This window comes from Lutra lutra, chromosome 5 (assembly GCF_902655055.1).
Source record: "Lutra lutra chromosome 5, mLutLut1.2, whole genome shotgun sequence".
NCBI lineage: Eukaryota > Metazoa > Chordata > Mammalia > Carnivora > Mustelidae > Lutra > Lutra lutra.
Genome location: NC_062282.1, coordinates 93,665,270 through 93,677,427, shown reverse-complemented (window position 1 = coordinate 93,677,427; position 12,158 = coordinate 93,665,270). Strand labels below are relative to the sequence as shown.

The window sequence follows — 12,158 nt, the reverse complement described above, 5'->3', positions numbered from 1 at the left end:
ATTTGAACATTTTCTTCTCTGAAGTACCTATGTGGATATTTTTCTCCACTATTTTTTTTATTTAGGGTGTTTGTTTTCTCCTAATTGGTAGAAATTTGCTATGTATTTTATGTATCACTTTTTTGTTTCATATCCTGTATCTCATATAATGTCCAGTCTGTAGCTTGCATTTTCACTCTTCCATATGTCTTCAGATTACAGAAATCCTAAATTGTAAATTATAATTTTTCATATTTTTCTCTTTTATGGTATCTCTTCTGTGTTAAGAATCTTTGCCTGCTTGATGGTCAGAAAAACATTCACTTATGTTTATATCTAGAATATATATTCTTTTTTTTCAGATGTAGGTAAAATTATTTTTACATATGATACAAGCAAAGTTATGTGTTTACATACACATACACATAGTCCTTTACTTTTTCTTTTAAATAGTTTTGTTTAATCTATGTTGAAGATAATTTGTGGTCTATTTCTGGGCTCCATTCTGTTTATTGATCTATATAAGTATCCTTTTGCCAATTATATAGTCTTGTAGCTTTACAGACTGTTTGAAATCATGTAATCATGTAGTGTAAGACCTTCAGTTATTTCTTTTTTCCATTATTGTTTTGTCTAGGTCCCTTATGCATCCATATAAATTTTAGTTTGTTAATACAAAACAATGTCCTTCTGGGGCTTAGAGTGGGATTGTAGGGTAAGTCTGCAAATCAGTATGGGGAAAATCAACATCTTAATAATATTGACTCTCCCAATCCATGAACATAAAATACCTTTCCATTTATATAAATATTCTCTAATTTCATTCAGCAATTTTTTGGAGTTTTAAGTGTAAAAGTTTTTTCCATTTCTTAAACTTATGTTCATGTATTTGAAAGAGTATTTGAAGCTGTCAGATGTGATTTTTTTCAGTTTTCAAATATTTTTGTTGTACCAACCTAAAAATCTATTTACCTTGAGTACTGTACTTACTATGTTTCTAGATACATATAGATTTTCTTTGTATAAAATTATGTCATCAGTGCATAATCACAATTACCATTTTATGTAATTGCTGATCTGCACCAGCTTACATTTACAATCTTTTTGTTTTCTAGTGTTTTGGATAAGTATTATATTTAGGTTGCTATGGAAATTGCAAATACATCCTTTATGTATTAGAGGACATTTTGCCTAATATTTTACTACATAACACATAAAGACTTATAACAGTAAAATTTCATTTAACTACCTTCCTGCCTGTATCTTATTGTTGTTTATATTTTATCTTACATTTATAAACTATATACCACTAGTATTACTGGTGTTTTAGCAATCATTAGTCTTAAAAAATATGTATATTTAGAATTTCCAGTAATGTTTATCTCTGAAGATCTAGGCTTCCATCTGGAATCATTTTTCCTCAGTTGAAAGAACTTTACTATCTCTTGTAGTGTTAGTTATTAATCATACATTTCCTTAGATTTTCCTAAAATTTTTATTTCACCTTAATTTTTTAGAAGAAATCTTCACTGAGTATGTAATTCTGCTTTGTTGTTTAAGGATTTTAAAGATACTTTGTTATTTTTTTCTTTCGATTTATTTAAGTATAGTTGGCACACAGTGTTACATTAGCTTCAGGTGTACAGCAGAATGATTCCACAAGTCTATACATTATGCCATGCTCACCACAAGTGTATCTCCATTTGTCACCATGCAACACTATTATAATAACATTGGCTGTACTGCCTATGCTGTCCCTTTCATGTCAGTGACATTCATTCCATAACTGGAAGCCTGTATCTCCCACCATCCCTTACCCATTTTGCCTGTCACCATATCCCTTTGGAAACCACCAGTTTCACTGTACTATATCTGCTTCTGATTTTGTTTGTTCATTTGTTTTTTAGACTCCATATATGAGTGAAATCATCTGGTATTGCCTTGCTCTTTGTTCACTTAGCATAATACTCTCTAGGTCCATCCATATTGTTGCAAATGGCAAGATCTCATTCTTTTTATGGCCGAGTAATATTCCATTGTATGTTTAGAACACATTAAGAAGACATAAAATTCTTACACATCTTCTTAATGTGTTCTAAACACATTAGGTACTTGGGTTGTTTCCATATCCTGGCTTTTGTAATAATGTTGCAATAAACATAAGGGTGCATATATGTTTTCAAAATAATGTTTTGTTTTCTTTGGGTAAATACCTACTAGTGGAATCTCTGGATCGTATTGTAATTCTATATTTAGAGGAAACTTCGTACTGTTTTCCACAGTGCACCAATTCACATTCCCATCAACAGGGCAGAAGAATTACTTTCTTCTAAATCCTTGCCAATACTTAGTTCTTGCCTCTTTGGTTCTAGCTATTCCGACAGGCTTAAGGGGCTATCTCATTGTGGTTTTTATTCATATTTTCTGATAATTCAGGTCTTCTGCCCATTTTTCAGTTGGATTATGTGTTATTTTGGTGTTGAGTTGTACAGTTTATACATTTTTATTGATTATATCAACTTGAAAATATCTTCTCCTCTTGAGTAGGTTGCCTTTTCATTTTGTGGTTGGTTTCCTTTGCTCTTCAGAAGTGTTCTATTCTGATATAGTCCCAATAGTTGATTTCTGCTTTTGCTTCCCTTGCCTGAGGAGACATACCTAAAAAAAAATGTTGCTAAGGCCAATGTCCAAAAGATCACTGCATTTTTTTTTCTTCTAGGAATCTTATGGTTTGAGGTCTCACATTTAGTCTTTAATCCATTTTGAGTTCATTTTTGTGTATGGTGTAAAGAGGGGTCCAGTTTCATTCTTTCGCATGTAGTTCTCTGGCTTCCCCAACACCATTTGTTGAAGAGACTGTCTTTTTCTCATTGCTTATTCTTGTTTCCTACTAGCACATTAATTGCCCATGTAACTGTGGAATAATTTCTGAGTTTCCTATGCTGTTCCATTGATTTATGTGTCTGTTTTTGTGTCAGTAGCAAACTATTTTGATTTTTGCAGCTTTGTAGTGTAGTTTGAAATCTGAGATTGTGAAACCTCCAGCTTTGTTCTTCTTTTTCAAGACTGATTTGTCTATTCAGGATCATTTGTGATTTCATGCAAATTTTAGGGTTATTTGTTCTAGTTCTGTGAAAAATTCTGTTGGTATTTTAATAGGGATTGCATTGAATTTGTAGATTATTCTGTATATTATGGGCGTTTTAACACTATTCTTCCAATTCATGAGCATGTTATATCTTTCCATTTATTTGTGTTGTCTTCGATTTCTTTCATCAATGTATCATGGTTGTCTGAGTACAGGTCTTTCACCTCCTAAGTTTATTCCTAAGTACTCTTTTTAGTGCAAGTGTAAAATAGATGATATATACATAGATAATGGGAGAGAGTATGCATTAGATAATTTTTGTTCTGAAAATTTTCAAGAGGTGCTATGTATCTTTATCCTGAGTAAAATTCTCTGGCCTCTTTCAATCTGATTATTTTATATTCCATTGTGGAAGTCTTACCCATTTTCCTTCCTTTTATTTTCACCTCTGTCCCCTCTGTGGAACCCCTCTTATGAAAATTGGACCTTTTAAATTCATTTTCTGTGTTCCTTAATTTTTTATTACATTTTGCTTCTCCTATTGTGCAGCTTTATATTGAGAAGTTTTCAATAACGTTTCCTCAAATTCTTCTGGATTTTTTTTTTTAGCTTGTTTTAATTTCATCTGTAGTTTATTTCAAGATCTTTTTCTTGTTCTCATTTGGTCCTTTTAAAGCTTACCAATACTGATAAGTTAAATAATATCTGACAACTAAGGATTTTAATTAGAATATTTTAATGTTCTTTTATATTACCCAGATTATCCATTTCCATCAGAACAAATTCTTCTATTTATTCTGGACCTCTTCTATCATTACTTGCTTTTCTCAAATGTATGGTGTTCCTTCATTTCCATGAATTCTTTAGTTCCTTAGTTACATGAATTCATTCACTCAATAAATATTCATTGATTAGTTATCATGTGCTAATCATTTTTCTAGGTGCTTAAAAATACAGTAGCTAGGATTTTTAAAAAAAGAATCCCTTTCCTCAATCAATTTATATTTGAAAGAAGTGGGCAGAAAGTAAACAACAAATATGATAACATAATTCTGTAGGATGTGAAAAGATGATCAAGCTATTGTGAAAAAAGCAAAAGTGGAAGATGAGAGGCTATTATCTCAGTTTACAGATGAAAATACAGGATCATTGAATATATAATAGTAATCAAATAATACTATAGTGATAGATATGTTGAGAAATAACATGTAAGAAGACTTGGGTAAGGAGGGCCAGTAGTCAGTTCATTTGGAAAGTCATAGATGATAAAGTCTTAAAAGCAATAGAGGACATGGTTTTGCATCACTGAGAGATATGTAGATCATTACAATGATTCTTTTGAGTGAAATGGGGAGTCACTGAAAAGTTTTGGGAAACAGCATGATATGTATTACATATTTTAATAGATCATGATAATAAGATAAATTATTCAGTATGAGAAAAGGGGGGAGTAACTGAAGAATCCAAATTTATTAGTTTTGGCTTTTCCTTCATTTGGCTTTTCAGTTGGTCATGATCAAGTGGTAGAATGATGTTACATGTAGCAGTTGTGGACAAGCTGGTTTTGAGATGCCTATAATGCACATTATTTAAGCAGTTGGTTATACGAGTCTGGAATACAGAATTCTGAGCTGGACATAGGAATTTGGGAGGCGTCAGCATGGAAAAAGCATGAAATCACTGAATTTGTCTAACAGTATATACTGCATTTATTCCCCTTTAAAAATTTAAATTGTTGGGGCGCCTGGGTGGCTCAGTGGGTTAAGCCTCTGCATTCGGCTTGGGTCATGATCTCAGGGTCCTGGGATCGAGCCCCACATCGGGCTCTCTGCTCCACAGGGAGCCTGCCTCTCTGCCTAGTTGTGATTTCTCTCTGTCAAATAAATATTTTAAAAAAAAATTTAAATTGTTGCACTGCAGTTTAACAGTTCAAAATTTTACTAACTGGAATAATTTGTATCACATGTAAATTTAAATATATATATATATATATATATATATATATATATATATATATATATATATTTGCAAGTAGACCTTCGAATATTTTTCTTAGTGTTTTTGGTGTTCGGATACATAGAAATGAAGTCAACTAGGCTGGCTGGCTCTGTGAGTTGAGCATCTGACTCTTGAGTTTGCCTCAGGTCATGATCTCAGGGTTGTGAGACTGGGCTCTATGCTCAGCAGGGCATCTGCTTAACATTCTTCTTCACCCTCTGCTCTTCCCCGGACTTGTGCTCTCTCTCTCTCCCTCTCTAAAGTAAATAAATAAATCTTTAAAAAAAAGAATTGAAGTCAAGTAAACATAAACCTACTTTTCTTTAGTATATAGAAGGACAGAAAGCACCAGTTGGCAATAATAGCCAGGCAGTTATTATTTCTAACTGGTAATCCTAATGTCAATATAAATTCTCTGAGTAAGTTTGAATTACAGAAGTTGCACAAGATACAAAACTATAATTAATGCAAGCTGTACATATTTCTTATCTAACTCTTGCATGACTATGTTCCTGACTTGATGAGAGCTATAGGTGAATTTATTTTTTAAACTGGAAGAGTGCTATTTTTCACTAAATGTTTTAATATTAATGGCTCATTAGTAAGCACCATCTGTATGAAAAATAATTCAAAACTAATGTTTAAGAACTTCCTTCTGGTCATTTTCAAGTGTTTTTTGATATGTTCATTTAGTCATCCTGTTGGATTTGTTTATTTTACCTATTTTGGTAACATACAAAAGTTTTGCTAGTGTCAGCTAAGAAGTAAAGGGAAGATGATGGGGAAAATCAATTAATAATGTTAAAACACTGTAACAAAACATGAGATTTTATACAGAGAAGTCTGAAGGAGATTAAGACTATTCTGTGTAGATTATGATGATGATGATGATACCACGTCATCTTCCATAGTTTAGTGTTTTTAAAAGTATGTACCTTGGGACACTCTTGAGCTGAATTGCTTGTTAAAAATGCAGGTTCCCTAATTTTACTGTATCTGAATGCGAATCTATAGTATCTGTGAATGAGAATCTTGAGGAGAGGGTTTTTTGAGTCCAGGAACGTACATTTTGTTTTTAACTTTTGAGGACCACTGAATATTTTACAGTTTATAAAATACTTTTCTATTTATTTGATCATTACAATACCTATTTTCAACAGTTGAGAAATTGCTATTATCTCCCAGTGTACAGATGAACATACAGGCCTAAAATGGTTAAGTAAATTTATGGCAAAGTAAAAACTTCAACTCCCATATCCAGTCTTTTGTCATGAACCAACTGAAAGAAAAATGATGGTGCTTAAGCTTGATTTTTATTTCCCTCATGTTTGAAATATGTGTTCCCAGACTGGCTATTAAAACCTGACATTTCTCAATTTCTACTTAATTTCTACTTAATTTCTTAGCCTAGGTTCTGGGGAAGAAAAAAAAAAAGCCTCTGAGATGAGGATTTCTATACAAATGATTTATTAAGGAAGCACTCTCAACAACATACAGTAAGGGCTGGTGGAAAGAGAACTAAGAAATGGAAAAAGCCAAGGTTATGATTACAGAAAGAGTCCTAGCATCACTCTGACTCACAGAGAGCTCTAGAGTAAGAAATTATGACTCAGTTTTTCCTGACTCAAGTAAGGAGCGGGGTTGGGCTCCCTGCCCTAGTCCTTGACTCTGTACCATCCCAGCAGAGACATAAAATCCCCCACATTTTGCTTTCTATGCAGGGAAAGTACCTCCTATAGCCTTGTGGCATCCTCCAGAGTCCCAGGTGCAGGCTGTTAAAGCTAAGGAAACACAGAAGCTGGAGAAATATGGGTTATTTAAAAATAAACATGCTAAAGCACAAACATTTTAAAGCATAAACAATGCTTTAGAAACATTCTTTTCTAAAGAAAACACTTTAAATTCTAGTACCAGTAAATACAGCTTACTAGTAATTAGTCCAAAGGTGAATCACTTCATCTCATTCAATTCTTTTTAATTTTTAATTTTTTTCATTTTTAATGTATGCCTTGAATAGTAAATACTGTACAATACTTTGTAAAAATAAAGTCCTATCTCCATGAAAGATATTCTTTTATTTTAAGGAGATACTCTTTTATTATTGAAGAGATGTTTTGCAAAAACTCTTTCCTGTAGTTCGTACACCTGACACCTTTTTTCTTTCTGCAAGCATGCAGAAAAGAATCCTTGAAAATAGCTGTTCTCTGAATAGTAATGTCATATATGGTCCTAACTTTAATGTTTAAACAATCTAAGATAACTAAATATACATTCCTCACTTATACCAAGAATCAGGATTTAGTGACTTATCAGTTAAAAATCAAAAGACCTTGGGTGATGGGTATCAAAAAGGGCACATGTTATGATGATCACTAGTGTTATACACAACTAATGAATCATTGAAAACTACATCAGAAACATCAGGTACATATGATATACTATATGCTGGCTAACTGAACATAGTAAATACATTTTTTTTAAATAAAAAGACCTCTAAGGCAGTTCTGCTTCTATCACAGTATTGTTCCATCTTCCAACAAGAAATCTGGAAATTCCTTAGGTATTTTGAACTGTTGATTTCATAGATAGGTTGGATATGTGAAATTTTTCTAATCAAATTTAATATTTATAATACCTCAAATTAGACCATACCAATCAATATATGTCATTGACTAAAGGAATATCTTCTAAGGCAAATGTTTCCTGAAATGTTCTAGTAGAAAGTTCATGGCAACAAGAATTGAATGCTGTAGAATATTCACAGATCCATTTAGAAATGCCATTCTCTGCTTAAGATGTGAAACTTTGTGTCCATGAATGCTTTCCCAGTTTAAGTGCACATAATGTCATTTCTGTAGTAGATAGTGTCACTTGAAGCAAGGAGGTGTTTTACAATCCATTAAAATAGTCGCAAGTTGTGAAGGTTGTTTCCATTATATAGAGCCTAATGGTCTTAATTTTTCACTTAACTATGTGGGGATTGGAAGGAGAATCACATTCACAAGGTGATTTAGACAAACATTTCTGAGTAGTGCCGTATTTTCAACTTAGTTCAAAAGGATCAAAACTTTTTGGAGTTTTGTCTGTGTTGGCTCCACTAGTATTATTGGAAGCTGTGCTGTTGAACATTCAGTATGACAAAAGCTAATTAAAGAACAAACATTCTCCTGGTCATCTTTGTCAAAGGCATTCAGACTATTAGGAAGTCCTAGCTGCAAACAATTGTGGACTTAAGTAAAAGTTTAATTTGCTCCATTGGATTCTGGGTTTTAACTCTATCTAAAACTAGAAATGAAATTTTGTCCCTAACAGATGCATAAGAACCTGAAAAATTTAGCTATCTATGATTCAGAACAAAGTTTCCTTCATCTCTTTTCTCCTTCTTCTGTAGAAGAAGGGCAATATTATCTGATTAATGTTTCATGCAACTTTGGCTGCTACATAGAAAATAAGAATTAATCAATCTTGGAACCTCTGTTTATACTCCTAAAATTGTTTTTGGTCCCAACATTTGCCTTTCAAAGTCCCCCAAGGTTAAATTTAAACGCTACCTCTCTAAGTCTTCCCAAATCTCTAATAGCATTTACTCATTTCTCATGTATTTTACTTCTACATATTATGTACTATTCTTCTCTTTCTTGCTATTAACTCTCCCTGAGGAAGAAACTTCCATATACTGTGTCCTTTTGTATCTCTGTCTTTGGCATACTTTCTGCACAAGTGTTCAATAAATGCTTTTGTGGAATAGAATTAAAAATATTATTTGTACTGGTGATACTTTGTCAAAGAACTTTGTGAGTTCTAACATGGAATATTTAAGTGAGATTCTAAAGTCATTTCATACGCTGGTACTAAAATCCACCCTTATTCATGATACGATGTCTACAAATTCCTTGAAGTCCTTTTTGGGGGCACCTGTTGATCTTTCTCAACTAACTAAATAAATAAATAAATAAAGCCACTAAAAAGAAATCCAAGCAGCCTTTCTCTTCTAAGTTAAAGCCTCTCCTTTGAGAATTTCTGTTGCTCTTCAGATTTTTGTCAGTGCTACCTACAGCTAATCGTTTTAGGTATTCCAGTTTTAAGAAGGATATTCAGTGTTTTATTAAGTACTTTCTCTATACTTAAGAAAGCTTTTGGGATGCCCATGTTCCTTAACGCTAACCAACTTTTACATTTTTCATTGTACCCTACTTTCTTTTAACTTCTGTTTTTGTAGGTGTGCCTCCCGCTACACCACCATCCATACAACCCTCTTTTTTGTAGATGACCCCCGTTAGTTTTTCATGACTTAGCTCATGTACAACTTCCTCACCCCAGAAGCTTCCCTTCTTGGCCCCATCACAATTTTTACTGTACCTAACCTGTGGTCTTAATCCACTGCCATTGTACTGTAATGGTTCAGGTAGTTAATGATTTTATTTCTATAAGCTGCTTGAAAGCAGCATTTTATACATATTGCTAGAACCTAGAAAAAATGCTTGAATATTCATAGGCACTTAATCTTATCAATACTGTTTAACAATGCTTTTGTTTGAAAGAAAAGCAGTAACAAAAAAATCCCTTTTTGTTATTCTTAGAAATGAGACATATATGCTAAGACAATGTCTCTTCATTCTTAATGATCACTCCCTTTTTATAAAGAAAATACTGCCATTAAACCCATCAGCTGGAGACTCCTGCCTGTATGTATGAACACCGTTTGTATACATTTATGTCAGGAAAAAGCAACACGTGATTGAAATATCCAATGTCATCTACCTTGCCAGGTGTTGATTTTGTTGTATCTACATTACTAAAGTTTTGGTAGGTTTATTGAATTACACAAGTAAGTTTATACCCAAATCATGGGATGTTGATATGGTGGTAGTAGACAAATTGAGAATTTCATGTCAGTTATTAGGGTTGGTATGAGTTACCTGATCATGAAATTTCTTTTCATAAGCAAATATGGTTATTTCAGATGAGAAATCACTGTGATCCACACTGCATGAAGAAAATTTAGTAACTGTTCACATAAATACAGTCTCTAAAGTAAATTTGCTGACCCACGTAATTCTGTCATGCATGATTAATATAGCCAATGCAAAGCTATTGCAGTTTACCCCAGGCATCTACACCTATGGTTTTACAGAGAGTGATTAAGAACACTGATCAAGAATCCATATTAATTTTCTGGGCCACCAATGGGAATTTTGATTTGTAACAGAGTCCCTCACACTGTGATTCCAACTGCTTCCCGCTGTTTTTCAAAGCCTATGGCACTTAAGTCCCAGATCTGTATTAGTTACTATAGACATGGAGATCTCTAGGCACCATTATTTTAATGTGAATTCTGAATATAAGGCTGAACTGAAGCCCTACAGTTGTTGCCATTATTGCACTGTCAAGGATATTGTCAGGATGGAAAAATAGCACTGATTAAGAAGAATGCTCTCATTAGTGAAAAAGACTGGCTTAGAAGACGACTGGTAGGGATTAAAGACTAGAACTCCTTTAAAATGAGTCTGAAAAAATAACTGATTCTGATTCAATAACCCAGGGTTACTTTTAAGAGGCGACAGAAACGAGAATGAGGAAAGGGTGATGGAGGCAGGTGGGTGGGGAATGGTCCAGATAGGTGATGGGTATTAAGAAGGGCACTTCTTATGAGCACTGGGTGTTGTATGTAAGTGATGAATTACTGAATTCTACTCTTGAAATCAGTATTGGACTGTATGTTAACTAAATAGAATTTAAGTAAAAATAAGAAATAAAAACACATTAAAAAACAAACAAACACTGGAATGACCAAATTGGAATGCCCCTATTCAAAAAAGGCAATCACTAAATGTAGTCTAACAAGCTTTCTGGCAATCAAACCATGCAAGTGGCTCTTGATAGTTGACTCTTCTGTTGTCTAATCCCAGTTATTTTCCTGGTTTGTAGTCCTTGCAATTTTCTTACTATACATCCCTGGTATACCCAAAACTATGGATTTTATGACACTGATTTCTTCTATACTCATTCTAAACATGTTACTCTTTCCATTCTTGCCTTGCCTCAGTATCATGATACATGCACCTTTGATTTAAGAATGTGGTCTATTTATCTAAGAATGTGGTCTTTTGGGGGGCACCTGGGTGGCTCAGTGGGTTAAAGCCTCTGCCTTTAGCTCAGGTCATGATCCCAGGGTCCTGGGATCGAGCCCCATATCGGGCTCTCTGCTCAGCAGGGAGCCTGCTTTCTCCTCTCTCTCTCTCTGACTGCCTCTCTGCCTACTTGTAATCTCTGTCTGTCAAATAAATAAATAAAATCTTTAAAAAAAAAAAAAGACTTCTAGTACTATGTTGAATAGCAGTGGTGATAACGGACATCCCTGCCGTGTTCCTGACCTTAGCGGAAAAGCTTTCAGTTTTTCTCCATTGAGAATGATATTTGCGGTGGGTTTTTCATAGATGGCTTTGATAATATTGAGGTATGTGCCCTCTATCCCTACACTTTGAAGAGTTTTGATCAGGAAGGGATGCTGTACTTTGTCAAATGCTTTTTCAGCATCTATGGAGGGTATCATATGGTTCTTGTTCTTTCTTTTATTAATGTGTTATATCACATTGATTGATTTGCGGATGTTGAACCAGCCTTGCAGCCCTGGAATAAATCCCACTTGGTCGTGGTGAATAATCCTTTTAATGTACTGTTGAATCCTACTGGCTAGTATTTTGGCGAGAATTTTTGCATCTGTGTTCATCAAGGATATTGGTCTGTAGTTCTCTTTTTTGTTGGGATTCTTGTCTGGTTTTGGGATCAAGGTGATGCTGGCCTCATAAAATGAGTTTGGAAGTTTTCCTTCTATTTCTATTTTTTGGAACAGTTTCAGGAGAATAGGAATTAGTTCTTCTTTAAATGTTTGGTAGAATTCCACCAGGAAGCCATCTGGCCCCGGGCTTTTGTTTGTTTGGAGATTTTTGATGACTGTTTCAATCTCCTTACTGGTTATGGGTCTGTTCAGGCTTTCTATTTCTTCCTGGTTCAGTTGTGGTAGTTTATATGTCTCTAGGAATGCATCCATTTCTTCCAGATTGTCAAATTTGTTGGCATAGAGTTGCTCATA

General features: G+C 33.9%; 1 long non-coding RNA gene across 2 annotated transcripts in view; it reads right to left on the bottom strand.

Annotated features, from left to right (window-relative positions):
* LOC125100945 (uncharacterized) overlaps positions 1–12,158 on the bottom strand; it is a 66,638-nt gene that overhangs the window by 11,362 nt on the left and 43,118 nt on the right. For both annotated transcript variants that reach the window (XR_007127710.1, XR_007127709.1), the window contains exon 2: positions 6,796–6,846. This is a non-coding gene — a long non-coding RNA (uncharacterized LOC125100945). The remainder of the gene's footprint in view (positions 1–6,795; positions 6,847–12,158) is intronic.